General features: G+C 37.4%; 1 non-coding gene across 1 annotated transcript; it reads right to left on the bottom strand.

The window, feature by feature from the left end:
- Window positions 1-21: 21 nt before the first annotated feature.
- Window positions 22-93, bottom strand: TRNAW-CCA. Its single transcript has one exon. It is a non-coding gene; the product is annotated as a tRNA-Trp (tRNA).
- Window positions 94-17,565: the final 17,472 nt, after the last annotated feature.

The raw sequence follows: 17,565 nt of genomic DNA, 5'->3' as shown, positions 1-17,565 counted from the left end.
CTCCTTAGGAAAGGGATGCCATGACCCCGACGTGATTCGAACACGCAGCCTTCTGATCTGGAGTCAGACGCGCTACCGTTGCGCCACGAGGTCTTGCGGCTCAAGCTGCAATCCAACATCCAAGAGACTGATCGTCTCGTCCGGCTTCAGATTTTTTTTTTTTTGTTTTCGTTCTTTTCAGGCATGCGCATACGTTCTTCTACGTTTAAACACGATTAAAGAGGGTTTGTTTTCCTTTTATTCCTACCACTGAATTCACTATGTGAAAATGTAAACCACAGCTTCACTTCTGTTCATCTCTTCTGAGGGTACAGAAGCAATCCCTGAAAATGCCACCCGCCCCCAACCCTAAGCCCGTTGTCGGGCACCACCCAGTCAGTCAACGGGCAGGCCACGCCTCCCGCAGGAAAAAAAAAAAAAACGCGAGAAATTGTGAGGTAAGAGAAGAGATGGCGGGCGCTACCATTTCTGGCTGCACAGCGAGGGGAGAACACCTTATTCAGGATCCCTAGAAGTTTAGAGAGGCGCGCTGTGTTGTGGTTTTCTTAAGGCACAGACTTCGAAAAGGCAGCTGTAAACAATTTTCAATGCAACAACAAAGCTGCATTCCTTCACGACAACGTATCTACTTGCTCTATCGCAGCAAGGCAGCCATCCTCCCCTCCACCCCTTCCAAATTCTTCAGGCATAAACTCGAGTACCGGGTTTATTATGTTAATAGTCCTTGCGGACTACAGCCTGTTTCTGAGGCTTTAAATCAGGGGTCCTCAACCTTGGCAACTTTAAGACTTGTGGACTTCAACTCCCAGAATTCCTCAGCCAGCTTTGCTGGCTGAGGAATTCTGGGAGTTGAAGTCCACAAGTCTTAAAGTTGCTAAGGTTGAGGACCCCTGCTTTAAATGTTATTCTCTATGGCCAGATTATGGCATGTTTTTGACAAAGATGACCCCTCTTTCCAGGTGATCACTCTCTCTCAGTTTAACTCGCCTCACAATTGTTGTGAGGAAATAGGAGGGAATATTAGGCACGTTTGCTGCCTTGAGATGTTTGTAAATATAAATATTTATATTTATAATGGGATATAAATAAAATAATTTGTGCCCTACATATTGCTGGATTTTAGGTTGCATCCACCCCAGCCAGCAGAGTACGAATTGATGGGAAGTGGAATCTGGAAATTGATTATGTGCCATCAAATCACTGTCAATTCTTAGGAGCCACATACCATAGATAGATTTTTCCTCTTCATCAGAAAAAGTTAACTTTTATATTGCTTGCCACAAAAGAAAATCCCATGGTGGATATGTATACACTAAATGTACTGGAGCCTAACAATGTAGTCCTATCCAGCACATGAATTCCTATTCATATTTTTTGATACGCAATTTAGTTCATTATTAAGCTATGTCTTCATTTCAATATATATATATGGGGATGTAGGTGTAAGGGTGGGTGTGGGTATGGGTGTGGATGGATGTATCAGATCCATTCCACAAGATCTTTTATATAGATTTGAACTCCCCCCCTCATATTTAACCATGTACTCCCCTTTCTGTGTTGCAATCTCCTGTCTCCCAGTGTCATCACAGAAGGGGCTATTAATGTTGATCACCACTACCCATCATGGCTTAGTCAACAAAGCTTTTTATTAACTTAAGAAAGGGGAGGTTAGGTTAACAGCCTTAGTTGTATCTATGCTACCTGCACAATTCCCAGCTGTTGGTAAGAACATAATAAATTGTCAGTTTTGAAATATTTGGGGTAATATGCCACAAGCATAGCCAAACATGTCATTTGTCCAGCCCAAGTTTATTCTGAGCACACACATACTGTTCTATGCGTGTTAGAATCTTTAATCTGAAAATTGCATTGCAGGTCTTTGCTGTGGTCCACATTCTACCAAATAGGAGGTACATGCAAAATGCTAATATACTCAAGATACTTCTCCATATTAAGCACATCATTTTAATGTAAGGAAGGACTCTAAGCTCAAAAGCTGTAAAAGATCCTATAGAACATGGGTGTCAAACTCGATTGTGTCATGGGACGTATCCACTGGTGGGATTCAAATATATGAACAACCAGTTCTCTGTGTGGATGCTGCTTCCGGAAGTCCATTCGGGGCCTGGGCAACAAAAAATTAGCTACCGGTTCTGCCGAAGTGGTGCGAATCAGCTGAATCCCATCACTGGACATACCATGATGTATTGCGATATTTTTTGCCTTTAGGGAGCTGGGATGGGCGTGGCCTGCGTGTGACGCATCCGGCCTGTGGGCCACCAGTTTGACACCCCTGCTATAGAATAATGGCAATGTTACATGAATGATTTATTACAGTCAATAAATGCAGGCTAGATGCTTACCTCCAATTTTATAATCCCCATTAGGCAAGAGCATATTAAAGAGAGAGGAAAGAAGATGACAACTTCCACATAAATCTTGCACTTTGTACTCCTTCCTTTTCATTGCATAGGATTGTTACCCTCAATGACCCTGTTAAAAGAATACAGTGTATTTTGTTTGGCTGTTTGTTTTGATATGATGAGTCCTTTGGGAGGATTGCGATTTTAAAAAGAAAGATATACATGTAATAAGACAAAGGGATGCTGCTTGTCCCATCTGCTGCTTTCAGATATTTTGGACTAATTTCTAAGCCAGCAAAGAAGGCACAATATTCTTCTTCCTAGCATTTTCCAATAGGTACGTGGTCTGCTGTTTGGATCAACGAATGCCCTTTTACACCATCAAATGTAGCAACCAGGTCCAACATGCCCATGTCAGTTGTATTCTACCACCTTTGCCTTGCTCTTATATGCAGGCATTTGCCACCAGTGTTAAAATAGTAGGCAATGCAAGCAACAGTGTGAGCCGCTGCTTATAGGATGTGACAATTCCACTGAAATCATTCTTTCTGCATTTACTCTGTTATTGCTATAATGGCCGTCTGCTGCCAGACTATGTCATTGCTGATGTGGTCAAGAAGGGACTCACTTAGTGATCAATGGAGCATATACAATACCATGGCATGTAGCGGGCGCTAGGAGAAGATGGATGTAAAATAGTCATGCACTTACCTAACTGCTACTCTGAAAATGCAACATCCTGTAGCATAAGTAAAACTTGGAACATGAGCCAAGGGACATGCAGATTTAATCGAACTCCAAATAAATTCTGTTGATTTCAGTGGCGATTGTTTTGAAGCAATAAAGAGTCTTCTGTCATCTTAAAAATTAATAGTTCTTGCAGTGGAAATTTTCATGAACTAAAGTTAATGTTATGAGATTTGAGCTACTGAGGATATATAGGTAGTCCTCACTTAACCACAACTGGGCCTGGAAGTTTGGTTAAGTGGGTCACCACATGACTTGATTCAGTTTTATGGCCATTTTATAAGGATCATAAAGTATGTCACTGCAATCCTTAAACAAATGGCAGATGTTAAGCAAGTCCCATGGTCAGTAAACAAATTCAGCATATCCAACAGGCAATTTTTGCCATTTTCTGCTGGAAAAGGGCCAAACACAACACAAATCACAGTCCTGTGACTGAGGGAGGCAGCCCAATGTTTTACAATGGCCAGAAGAGCTTTTTCCAAGATTGTTGTAAATTTGAACAGTTGTTAAATGACCAGTTGTTAAACAGAACTACCTGTAATATTGTAGTCTTAGAAATCTTATTCATATATATTAGTGGAAATTGTGCACTCCATAGAAAGTATTGTACATCTGAACAAAAATATATAGTAATGTCATCTTCAGTGGGTGGGTGGATGAGTGTATTTATTTGAGAAGCATTGAGGTGCACATTCTGCTATAATACCTTTACTTCTTCATCATTATTCCCAGTCCCCAACATCAGAGGGAGAACTCAATCTGTACTACAGTCCTTGGAGCATTGTTGTAAGAGCAATAGGAATACACTCTATAGGTACAGTATTAACCAGCCCTGAGTATGTGCCAAATGAAATGTTTGCTGTATTTCTTTCTCAACAAAACTCTTAATTTCAGAAAAACTTGAAATTCTGCCACTTTTATTTTTGCCTGTGTGCTGGTCATCTCTAACATGGATCAAGAAATGCCATAGAGAATTTCATTCAGGGAATGTAACAAGTTTCCAAATGATCTCTTCCCCCCCCTCCCAGCTGATTTCTGTGCAAAGAAGAAAAGAAAAGCCCTGCAGATGGCACTGTCTGGTCCTTTTTTCCTTGCCGGATCTGTCTCCAAGCTATTCCAGGCAGTGGGGAGTGCAAAAAGAGATTAGCTAATCACGTCTTTCATATGTCTGCACTAAACCTGCGAAAATAGTTATTATAAAATTGAGGGCGGTTTGCTGATCCCAGAATAAATAGAGCTCTTTTGACTGTTAAAAGATTAGATAAATTGTTGTGTTGTTCTTTGTCCATCATTGTTAATAAACTGAAGTTGTGGTGATCAATACATTTGATTTACACCATACAGACTTCTACTGACCAGTCGGTTAAACCCGTCCCTTACAGGACCATTGAAACCCGTTTGCACATCTGTGACACCAACAACGTGACTACCGAGATCTGAATACGTTGAGTACGTATACAACACGAAGACGTTACGTCGAATGAAACATTTGAACTGTAGGCTTATGGATGAGGCCCCATCTGATAGAGTGATTTTGCACCAGGGTTTCTCAGTTGGTTGTATCTTATAGAATACAGAATTTTATTTATTTGTTAAATTTGTTTGCTGCCCAACTCTCCTTGGGGTTATACTGGGCAGCTTACAATATTAAAAGTTATAAAACTGTAAAATATAAATATTTCAATAGAGAATAACAGGGTTGGAAGGGACCTTGGAGGCTTTCTAGTCCAATGTTCTGCTCAACCAGGAGACTTTATACTATTCTGGACAAATGGCTGTCCAATCAAATCTTAAAAACTTCTAGTGATGGAGCACCCACAACTTCTGGAGGCAAGCTGTTCCACTGGTTAATTGTTCTCACTGACAGGAAATTTTTCCTTAATTCTAAGTTGAATCTCTCTTTGATAAGCTTCCATATGTTATTTCTTGTCTTGCCCTCAGGTGCTCTGGAGAATAGGTTGACCCCTTCCTTTCTGTGACAGCCCCTCAGACATTGGAAGACTGCTATCATGTCATCTCTAGTCCTTTTCTTTGTTAGACTAGACATTCCCAGTTCCTGCAACTATTCATTGTACAATTGAGCCTCCAGTCCCATATTAACACAGTCTGTATGTCATATAACTTCAGAGAAGCCTTTAATGCATCTTTGTAACATTTTTTCTGCAGTCTAGTATAAGTGTAAAAAGGAGGTGCTTAGGTATATGTTTGTCCAGCATACAGATGCCCAACCTGTCTGTGCTCTCATCGGCAGTGTGTGGACCGATTGTAGATTTAGTCTAGAGAGAACTTTGCTGTTTGGGTACTTTATCTAATGATCTGATGCCTAATGGCATTGGACCTGGTTATATCCGAGACCGCCTTCTGCCACAGATTGCTTCCCACCGGCCGATACGCTCCCACAGAGAGGCCCTCATCAGGGTGCCGTCGGCCAGACAGTGTTGGCTGGCGACCCCCAGGGCAAGGGCCTTCTCTGTCGGAGCACCCACCCTCTGGAACGAGCTGCCCCCAGAGATCCGGGTCATTCCGGANTTGTTCCAGCGGGCAGGACTGGCCTAGGGGTATTTTAAATTGGTTTTAGCCAAATTTTAGTAGTAGCGGCCGATTATATATTTATTTTTAATGATTTTTAAAACTTCTATTGTATTGTATTAAATTGTTTTTAACTGGCTGTAAGCCGCCCTGAGTCCTACGGGAGAAGGGCGGGGTATAAATTTAATAAAATGAAAATAAAAATGAAAAAATATTCTTTGAAAACCAGGATGGAAATGGTTAGGCTGTCTTGCATATCTTTGACACACAATCCACATTTCATAGGGACACAGAAGTACACTAAAGTACCACAGCCCTGCAGAGGCAGGCCCAGCTCCATGAGCAACCAGATGGTTTACCAGAACTCTTGCAAGGTTTGTTTCTATGATGGAGAGCAGTGAGATTCTTCAGTGGTTATCACATACTTAACAATTGCCCTTCCTCTGGTAGATGTATATTATGGATGCATCTTTAATTTCCTGAGGAATGGTTCCTTGTTTAACCTGGTGGGTTTCCCTATAAATACACGAGTACTGACTTTGTATATGGCACTCTATAAATACATGGCACTGACTTTGTATATCTCTGCAGGTAAAGTGCCTGTCCTGGGGCTTTGCCATTGGGGAGCTGGCTGACAGCTTCCATGACTTCAGCTGCTACTGGGGGTCATCCATGGTGTTGTTTATGTTGACCTGAGAAATCCTGTCTATCGACCTCATCATTAACAGACGAGGGTTGGTTAAGGATAGCTTCCATGTGTACCACTGATCTCTACAGGATCTGAGCCTTCTCTGTAATGAGAATTATATTATCTTTACTCAGGAGGGGGGAACTCCCAAGAGACCAAGGTTCCATACAGAGTGTAAAAGGCTTCACAAAACTCTTCACATCATTTGTATCAGCATAAAACTCTTCACATCATTTCTATCAGTATACCCCCGTATTTGGCACTCAGGTAAGCATCTTGCATTTTACGCAATTTATTTCGGATTATCCTATGATATGACTATATTTTGGATGTTCCTATGAGCACTGGAAAAGGTGTTTTTCTTGGCAACTAATGACAAGTAATTCTGACAGATACAACGGAGATAATGCTTTAAAACAAGTGAAGCCTGGTTAACTATTAAAACTTGACTATTAAAATAATAGATTAATATACAACACATATGAAGGCAATATCACATATAAGACAGATTAAATATTTAAATCATGAGGTTTTCATAGCCAGAGTTTTAAGGTAGGAGTGAACTCCACATAATTAGACTGCAGTCTACCTAGTTGTCCGCTTCTGTTAGATGGTACCCAGGATTGTTCTGACGTTGAAAGAAAAAGAAACATATCAATGATTAACCTTTTTTTGAACTTTTAAAAAAAGAGTCTTAAGATTTTGGAAGGGCAAAGTGTATGAAAATGCATGATCTTACTGTGGGATACCTTTAGAAATTTGCCAAAAAGCACTTGCTCATTCACAGAAAGACTTTCTGATGGTGACCATGAATTAAATGTACACTAAAAAGCAACTTGATAAGAATATTTTCTGCACATCTCAGTATTTCTGCAAGGTAAGTTCTCTATCACCCTAGCCTCCCTTTGCCTTTGAAGGAGGTACAGGTGCAGGGTGGGGACCCCACCACCAAAGAAACATTGGACTGAAATTAAAATATTTTATTTTAATTTCCAACTGTGCTTCAATGGTTTTTATAGCCCAGAGATTTTCTTAGAAATTAAGATCATATTAGAAGCTACAACTTTTCTTTGCAACATGTTTGTTTGTTTGTTTGTTTGTTTGTTTATTTATTGTATATAGAAGATGTTTTCAAAAAAAGGTCAGGTGGGGCAGAAATTGTTAGGCATCAATGAAATGGTGTTTGGGCCTACAAGTGTTTGTCTACAACTTGTAGACCCTAATACCTCTGAAATCTTGACTTTCAGTGAATTTCACATTCAAGTCTGCTTATAACTGTTGCCATTATAAAGTTCATTTCCCAATTTATTTCTTAGTGTATTATAAAGAGATTTTATGTCATTTTGACAATCACTAAACCACCAGATTTCTGAGAGAATTTCAAACCATTCAGATACATCCTGACAGGTTTGGTTTTAATAGACCCCTATACAAACATATTAGACCGTTAAGATTATTAGGGGAGATTTTTTACATATCATCACATAAACTGCAGCCTTTTTTCTCTCTCTTTACTATGCATGAATCTCTAGTGTGCTATGTTTCCAGTATTTGTTTTAAATTTCTTTCCTTGGTTTTTTTTTCTTTGCATAAAGAATGGATGCTTTTTAAATTAGTATTGATTAATTTAAAAGCATTATTATTATTTTATTCTATTTCATTTTTTTATTTTTATTTGTAGAAATTATTTCAGTGATATGTAGTTTAAAAGAAAGGTGTTTAAATAGTAAAATAGTACAAACAGTTAGTACTTTAATAAGAGAGCAGTATCTTCCCTATAACAAGACCAGGTTAGCTGAAATAATCTAGTGTAATCTACTGTTTCTCAGCCTCAGCAATTTAAGATGAGTGGATTTCAACTCTCCTAATGCTAGGGAATTCTGGGAGTTAAGAGTTCACACATTGTAAAGCTGCTGAGGCTGACAAACATTTATCTAGATTGCTATGGCTTTAGAATACCTTAGAGACAGTTCTACATAATTAAATTTATATAATAACATACATACATACATATATACATAGACACCTGAACATTTATGTGTAGAGCTAAGACCAGCAACTTATCCAAAATGTAAATATAAATAATTTGCAGGAATGTAATCCATTTAATTTTTTACAATTACTGTTACTATTACTATTACATAGACATTACATTTGTCTATGTAGTTAGTTACCATAAATAGCATTCTTTGGATTTTTCAGTCGTTTCGGCTTTAATGTTGCACAAACAGACCCAAAATTTTATTCAAAAGAATGACCATGATCTTACTACTGCTGTGTTGTTTTCTTTACACAGAATAATATTAAGGAAGATGAGCAACTGAGTTATCCCACAGTGATCTAATTTGCGTTTCATTTTAATTATCCTTCTGCATTCTATTTCTGATTGTACCCAGCAAGCATTATCTGTGTTCCTATCACTTCTTTATGCCATTGTTCAAGCTTAGGAGTGTAGCCAATATTTCAGTTCATCAGTTTCAGCAATAAAAAGAAAAAAAAAACAACAGCACCAAGGAGGCAGATATAATTTGTAGACTGAGAAGAAATGTAATAATAAAGTTTGTTTATTACAGCAATTACCATATCTGCTCTCCTAAGCATGCTTTCACAGTTAGAGCAAGAAAGTGTTTATTTCAAGAGCACAGATTTTAGAACATACAGAGGAAAAAAGTCAAGTCAAGCAATTTAACTGGTTCCAAAACAAGCACCAAGGAGATAAGGGAATTAATCAGCAAGAAGACCAATCAATAGGCAACCATTTCAGTGAAAGATGCAAACATGATAAGCATTTATAATTTATAATGCAACCTTGTAAGACACCTTGTTACAGCAAAAATCTTTAGGCTCCATGTCCTTACAAGTTTATAACTCCAGAGTTATCATTAGGGTTGCCAGGTGTCCACTATTTGAGTGGACAGTCCACTTTTTCACATTTTGTTCACTATTTTTTTCACAAAATAGTGGACATTTTTTTTATTCAAAAGCTTTATGATGAAATGGTACGTAATCTAAAGCTGTACAGTCTACTTTTTTTACTACTTAATCCCCCCCCCCCCGCTTGTCCGCTATTTTTTGGAAGCAGACCTGGCAACCCTAGTTATCATCAGCTGACTGTAAGAGTTTTACTGATCTGATTGCAAGATGCTTTGCTACACTCGTGTTACGAAATGCTAGGCTGTGTAGAAGATATTCAGCAAGCAAATATCAAAATAACAATAAATGGCCTTTCTTGGATTAATCTCAACTAAGCTGTCTGCCATGTGCAGTGTATAATTTGACAAAGTAATTATAATACCCACCAAAACACACGTTGCTCTCATTTTGTATATGCATAGTTTTACACATAATTCATGAAGTATAGCTTGTTTATGTCGATGAAGATTCTCAGTCATCCAGGTAAAGTTGTCTGGAAAATTGCATCATGCTAACTGGACTTACTTTGGGGGGAAAACCCTCAGATTGGGGCAGGAGGAGTTAGTACATTCCTGTCACTCTCTGCCTAACACACTTGCTCAGACTGAGGAAGCTACTTGGATGAGCAGCAAAACATCTCAAACCAACAAGAAAATAAGTCCAGTTGCCATGATGCAATTTTCCGTATAGCTTCCGTATAACATTTTTTTTAGTTTCTATAAAATTCCAATGATTTTTTTAAGGGCATATTACTCTTCGTATCTTTATGGGACTCTTCAGATAATGTATACTATGCAATGCAGAATTAGTTAGCTTATTGAAATGTTATTGGAAACATAACCAACCAAACCTTTTGAAATATCTTGGAAGTGGAGGTTGCATAAATAGAAGTATTATTTATAGAGAGATTCAAAATCCTGGCTCCTCAGTATAGTGAATTTAAATAATCAAGAGTTCTCTATAGGACTGAAATAACTATCACTTATATATCACTTATTTTATAATGATCTTACCCTGAGGCTCTATTGTATAAGAGTCTAATAAAATTTTGTTACATCCACTGCTAAATGTATAAAACTCTCCTGTTATAAGAATTTTGGGGAAGAATCCTGTATCACAGCTATATTTCTCTCTCTTTATCAGGTGATCATTTGTGAATGTATTTTATTTTATAAAAACCTTAGGAGATAAAATCAGAATTCCATAAAATAAATATGCTATTGTTTTCTTTATTGTTTACAGTTGTATTCACAATGTCATTCATTTATGATAACATTTCATCCTTTTTGTACAGCTGATTTTAAAAGAAATTATAAATACTGTATAGTAAGAAAACATGGCCACCACTACTATACCTGAAAACATATTCCAAACTACAAATAGTCTGTCCTAAAAATTCTCCTACTTATTTCTCTGAAAAGGTATTTAATAGCATGTGGATAATCTATATAGGATGCTCTATCTTCAACATCATATATACTCATCTTCTTAGAAATATAATATACAATTTATATNAATCTAGAGAGCAGAAAAGAAGAGGGGGGAAGTGGGACTTTTATCAGAGACATATTGTTATCGCCCATTCTTCTGATCCAAGTGAGGCTGTTGCTTTGTTTTTTATTGTTAAGAGCTAGAAATTCAGATTAGATTAAGCAAGATGAGATGCCAGGAATATTTTGAATAATGAGTATACTTGCCGACTGTTTTCATGGGCCATTGCATCTTAGATTTTGTTATGAAAGCAAATCTGGAGTTTAGGAATATTTAAAACATCTGTCATGAGCAAATCTGCAATAAAAGGCTTTTAGTTTTCAAGATAGGTTTGGGATTTGCAAGCTCTTGACATCTATTGGAGGAAGCTGTGCCAAAACTTCTTTCTCCGTGATGTAGAAATGTATCTTGACATAAGCCAATTGCTCCTTTCTTGCTAATTACTATAATTTGGTCCCAGTGATTTCAAAATTTGTTTAAAAAAGAGGCACAACAGGACTGAGCATAATCTAAGATTTTGCTTTATATCAAGGAAATACAGCATTGGCCGCTCTTGTTGATGATCTCTGGTGAAAGCGAGATGAGATTAGTGCATCCATCCTTGCTTGCTTGACCTCTAGAGGCCTTCAGTACCATTGGTCATGTTATCCTTTTGAGCTGGCTGCAGAATTTGGGCCTGGGTGGCACAGTTTTGCAGCAGTTTGGCTCCTTATTCCAAGGCAAGTCCCATTCAGTATTGGTAGGGAGTGAGAGGTCCAGTCTATGGCCACTCACTTATGGTGTGCCACAGGGCTCAGTACTCTCTCCACTCCTTTTTAACACCATGAAATTGCTGGATGAGATCATCCACCACCACAGGATGAGGTACCATCAGGATGCTGATGAGACTCAACTTTACATCTCCATCCCTGATGACCCAAGTGATGCTGTTGCTGCCCTCTCATGGTATCTGGAGGCTTGCAGGCCTCTGGATGGGATACAACAGGCTGAATCCCAGGTAAGATTGATTGATTTTGGCTGCATGGAGTCAGGATTTTAACATTTTTAATTCTGGATAGGGTTGCCTTACCCAAGACAGACCCAGTACACCACTTGGGGGTTCTCCTGAACCTCTGACTACTACTCAAAGAGCAGGTGGCAGTTATGGCTAGGAGAATCTTTGCACAATTTTGTGCACTCTTCCTGGACTGGGAGTCCCTGAACTCAGTCACTCAAGCTCTAATCATCTTATGCTTGGACTATTGCAACACAGTCTACATGGGACTACCCTTGGAGAGTTTTCAGAAGCTTTAGCTGGCACAGAATGCAGCTGCGCAGACAGCGGACATAGGGTGGCCTATGTTACACCGCTGTTTTACAAGCTACATTGATTGCCAGTTTGCTTCCAGATCCAATTTAAGATGTTGGTTATCACCTTTAAAGCCCTTCATGGCACAAGTCCAAGCTATCTGATGAATCATCTCATCTCAATGGGATTGGCCTTCCCCACATATGCCGGCAGATTTGGAAGGCAAATTGTCCTTCCAAAAGTGCCTGAAGACCTGGCCTGGGGCCACAATGGGGGCATATTATTCTGGTAGTAGTTAATGGACTTGATAAGACCCCACCCCCATCCTTGCTCCCTTCATCCTCATCTTTATCAATTTTAAACTAATTTAATATTATTTATTGTTTTAATCTTTTCATTGATTTTAATGACCTTAGGCCATCTATAGAGCCGTCTTCAGGCAAGATGGCACATAGGTTGAACAAATAAATAACCACTGTGAAATGTTCCAAGAATTTTAACACATTTTGGGTGTGTCAATTGCTCAGTGTAATCAATTAATCCAAAATGTTTACATAGGGCAGGGCTTTTTTTCTCATAGAACGCCCAGAACGGAGTCCCAGCACCTTTTTTGGATGGAACCTTGTAGGGTAGGCAAGGCAGGTTGTATGACAGGTGTGAGTTCCGGCACCTTTTTTTTTTTTTTTTTAGAAAAAAAGCACTGACATAGGGTATATTGATATCTAGTCTACTGTAAAGACACAACTTTAAATTTTACAATTTGTTACAGTATTCTTAAATTGTAATATGGACCATTATAATTACTCCCTCTAGCACAGGGGTTCTCAACCTTGGCAACTTTAAGACTTGTGGACTTCAACTCCCAGAATTCCTCAGCCAGCTTTGATGTGGTTAGAGGTATAGAAGAGATAAGTTGCCTACATATGTACTGAGCAGATTCTCAGAGGGGAGGCAGGAGAGAGGAAGAGCTTGCTTTCATATGATTGACAAAGCATTTCAACATGTGTCTCGTTTCTTTCCCTGAGAACAACTGCCTTGTCATGCATGCATGCTCTGTATGTGCATGGATATTTATGTGTGTGTATGTTTGTGTATATATTTACGCACACACACACATACACATACGTGCACACACCACACACACACACAGAGACCTTTGGTTTGATTCAGACCCACTTCTAAGTTATATTTAATTATTTCTGGGGACATAGCAGATCTTCAAATCAATGTGAAATGGTGAATTTCAACTAGCCACCAGCATAATTAATTCAGGTAAAATTTAGATTACATCTATATGTAAATAACTAGAAAATTTATCAATAGTTCATAGATTTAAGTTATTAGTAATGTGTCTATATAAGTGTATCATTTAGTTACCCATACACTTGATTGTGCAAACTAACTGCATATACATTCAATAAATAGATTTAGATTATCAATAATTTCATATACCACAAATGTAAAAACATTACAGCATATAATTTTGCATACTGCATATATAAGGTCTATTGGCTTCTATAGTATTGCAAGATTTGGCCCTATCTTATTTTCTCTTAACAAAAAAACTGATAATGTAATTTTAATAAATGCATTAGCAAAAACTTATAATTTCCAGTGTTTGAGAATTGAAAATTTGTTATACTTTGAATGTTCAGATAAATGTCAGCCAATCTTTTTTTGAAGCTTGAATTTTTAATAACTTTATATAGTAATTGATCGCCCAGGCACTTCATTTTAAACAGTGTTGTTTGTTAGTACAATTAGAGCAAGAAATATTTGATTCCTTGATTTTTATGTTTTGAGAGCAACATCCTGAGTAATCATATAATTAAAACATTTAAATTCCAGTTTAACTCATTTCTCCCCCAAAACAATAACTAATCCAGAAATAATTACTAAGCAGAAATATTAAAAATAAAACCCCAAATGTATCTGTGGTAATAATGTTGTTAAATGATCTTTTCTATCTAGAATAATCCTGGAATTCAATCCAGGTTGTAATAAACTTGATATATATTAACTTTTAAATTACAAAATTGGCAATACTAGAATTATTGGATTAACTTCATTCCTGTTCACAGCTTAAAATTCCTGCATTAGTCATGCAAACAGAATATTGAATACCAGGGAAAATGGTCACATGTAATTTCGTATAGTTTTCATCATGTAATCTTCAAGAAGAGTTTGCAACAAGGAATTTGAATGGCTTTTCTTTCCTGTCTTAATTTCCATACTTTGTGCATGTCTTCTATACTTCCATCAAGCCATACAAACTTGTTAAAACAGTGCAATACATTTTCTTGGCAGAAACAACTCTGTCAAAACAAACAAACAAAAAATGGAAAGCACATCTCAGAGACAGCTCCATCATAAATATTTCTGTCTTGTAGCTAACTAGTGTCCTGCAATTTAAATATTTGATCACATTCTTACTCCAAAGCAGACCTACATTTATACAGTATATCTTTTTATCCAATTTATATAGCTGTACAGTTCACTAAAAGTGACTTTGGGCAGTGTACAATAAAGGTAAAAAATAATGAATAAATACTTCTATACTTATTATAGAAACTATAAAAACAAATATACAAGGAAACAACAGACAAAGGGATGTTAATAATAAAGCCACCTTACAAGTCCACCCATCCTCTGGGGTTCCCAGACTTGCTGGCATAACCAAGTCTTAAGGGATCTTTGGAAGCTCAGAAATGCTGAGGCCAAACTTACCTCAGGAGGGAGAAGATTCCATAGTGTTCGGTGGGATTTCTACCTGCTTTGTAAACTTCAGGAAGTCCTAAAAAAAGGTTCTTACTTTACTGACAGGAAATGATTCTCCAACAAGAAATGCATGGCAAGCAATGGAGAAAATAGGACTATGCCATCCATACATATTGTACATATTGTACAGACAACTGTCCCCACACTGCCTTAACTGCATGTTTCTTCCTCTATTTCTGCTATAAAAAAAATGGACTGAGTTCGACTCTTTCCTTCCTTTACAAAAATAGAGGGGTTTTTTTGCTTCCTTTTCATCCAAATTGTTGTGCTATGATTAGAGAAAAATGCTTTATCTAATACAAAAGCAGCATTTTTAAAGAGAAATATGAACCTAAACCTACAATTAACTATTCATCAACTGAAGTTCAGTGTATTTATAGTTTTATACATACAAGGAATTGGGTAGTATTTTAATTATAATGAAAACTGCCACCTTATCTTTCTTGTTTGCATTCAGTGACTGAAATGGGCTGCACATGTTTTGATTATAAGAGGAACATCTACCAGATTTTATATATCAAAATGTTTGCCAAAACTGTCATTAAAATAAGCCAGTACAAACATATGAATGTTCTGCAGTGTTGTCAAACAAGCCTTAAATGTGTTCCCTTATAACCTAATGCAGTCCTTTCTTCTTAAGCAAACCTCAAGCATACTTGATTATCAGGGAAGGCAGACGACGGCCTAAATGATCTATTCCATCTTTATAATTCTAGATGTGAGCAATATTCTGCATTTGGTTTAAACCCAACTAAGGATACAGTCTGATACTATTAAAGGATCTTCTCTTACAAAATAGTTAAACACATCTATACAGTATTTTTCCCTAACCTGCTTCATCCGCATGTCTTCAGAGTCCCAGCCAGAAAGGGAGTTTATTTATTTATTAATTAACTTTTGTCCCGCCTTTATTACTTCATAAGTAACTCAAGGCAGTGGACATACTTAAAATACTCTTTCCTTCTCCTATTTTTCCCACAACAACAACTTTGGTTTGGGCTAAAAGAGAGTGACTGACCCAAGGTTACCCAGCTGGCTTGTTGTCCAATACTTATAACACATGGCAAATGTATCTCCATAAATTAATTGAACTTTAAAAAAAATCATGACTATCTAGACTAGAGTCTCTAAAGGTTAATGTAATTCAAACTAGGACATTGTAGAATGGTCATTTCCCCAGACAGATTTTGGATGTTCCTTTGTAATGTTTGTTCATTCGTATTGAGTCATTTCTCCTCCACCTCCATAATCTGTAGAGAAGAAAAACAAGGAGAGAAAAATAATTGTAATAAAGCAGATTAATGTCTTCGACGCACATTCTTTTCTTCCCATTCCTGATGCTGATAAAAAAAAAAAAGCTATCATTCATAGCGGGTTCATCTCTTCCTATCAGTGTACCTTCCTAAGCTAATCCATCAAACTCCATGGGAGACCCGAAAGAAGGAGGGCAGCTTTCCTGTGGAGAACGTGAAGCCCAATTACACACACACACACTCACATAGAGAGTCATGTTGTAGGATACATACTATTTCTTTGGCTCCTTATCAGTTCATTGACATTTCTAAATCTATAAGGTGATATACTCTTTAAAAAATGATGCAGTCACATTAATGTTTTTTTTTCTGTCTATCCAACCCATTGAGACAAACAGCCCAATGAGTGGACAAGAGGATTTTCTGGAAAAGGAAAGCCATGAAAGCAAGCCTCCAAGAAAGGGGCAATAACATCATACCGAGTTATTGCAGTAAGCATGCTTTTCCAATTCACATTTAAGTGAACCCCGAAAAGAACGCCTTCTCTTTTCAAACAGCAGTTTCTTGCTCAGAACTGGACTCTTCGTGTTTCCTCTTCATCTTGCAGAAGCCATGGAGCCCACAGAAGCAAGCAAAGGTGAATTGGGGCATCCCCTAGGAGAGGCAAGGGACAGGAGCATCCAAAAGAAATCTGTGTTGAGTAAGATAAAAGAGAGAAAGGACTGAGATGGTTCCCCTCTATCAAACAAGATGTCTCTTGCTGTAAATTTGGATCAATATTTCTGGTCGCTAGCGAGATAGGAAACTACAAATGTTCTATTCTATATTTCATACTAGGAATTAGAAGCTATATTATTTAGTCTCATCTCTATCATGCCATGTTATCAATGAGTCAATGTCCAGTGACTCATATTATATTCTTATGACTGCTATAAAAGCCCTCATAAATTTCTGACTCTCTCTTTTATTAGAATTTTTAATATAATAAAATATACAAAACAAAGAAGGAAAAAGATAGAAAATAAGAAATAGAGAAACAAGAACTTTTTTTTTAAAAAAAAGAATGTATGTATGTATGTATGTATGTAATTGTGACTTCCACCTTTCTTTCTATTCAGTAATTGTCCTCTTAAACTTTCCCACTACCTCTTCATCTCATTTTTACATATTTCTGGTTCTCAATGTCACTTCTGTACAGATAAGTATTCATTTCCCTTATATTATTAGCCTGGCTAGCTGAGATCACAAATTATGCTCACCCCTATCTTGTTTAACCATGTTTTGCTGGCTGGATTTGTACAATAAAATATGTCATAAATCACATTTAATGCCACGCTTGATATATTTACCTAATACACTAAGCCATAATGTAATTTGTTGTGGTTAGCCTTGAAGTTGTACACTTCACAGTGAACACAAAGAACATTTCATTGTTAGCATTAAAACATAAAAAGCTAAGTGTTGTGTTCTTTGTATTCCCCCCCCTTAATCCCCTATGCATATCCTGATCAC

Source organism: Protobothrops mucrosquamatus, unplaced genomic scaffold (genome assembly GCF_001527695.2).
Source record: "Protobothrops mucrosquamatus isolate PMUCROS unplaced genomic scaffold, P.Mucros_1.0 scaffold638, whole genome shotgun sequence".
Classification (NCBI taxonomy): Eukaryota; Metazoa; Chordata; class Lepidosauria; order Squamata; family Viperidae; genus Protobothrops; species Protobothrops mucrosquamatus.
This window is presented reverse-complemented; position numbering and strand designations above follow the sequence as displayed.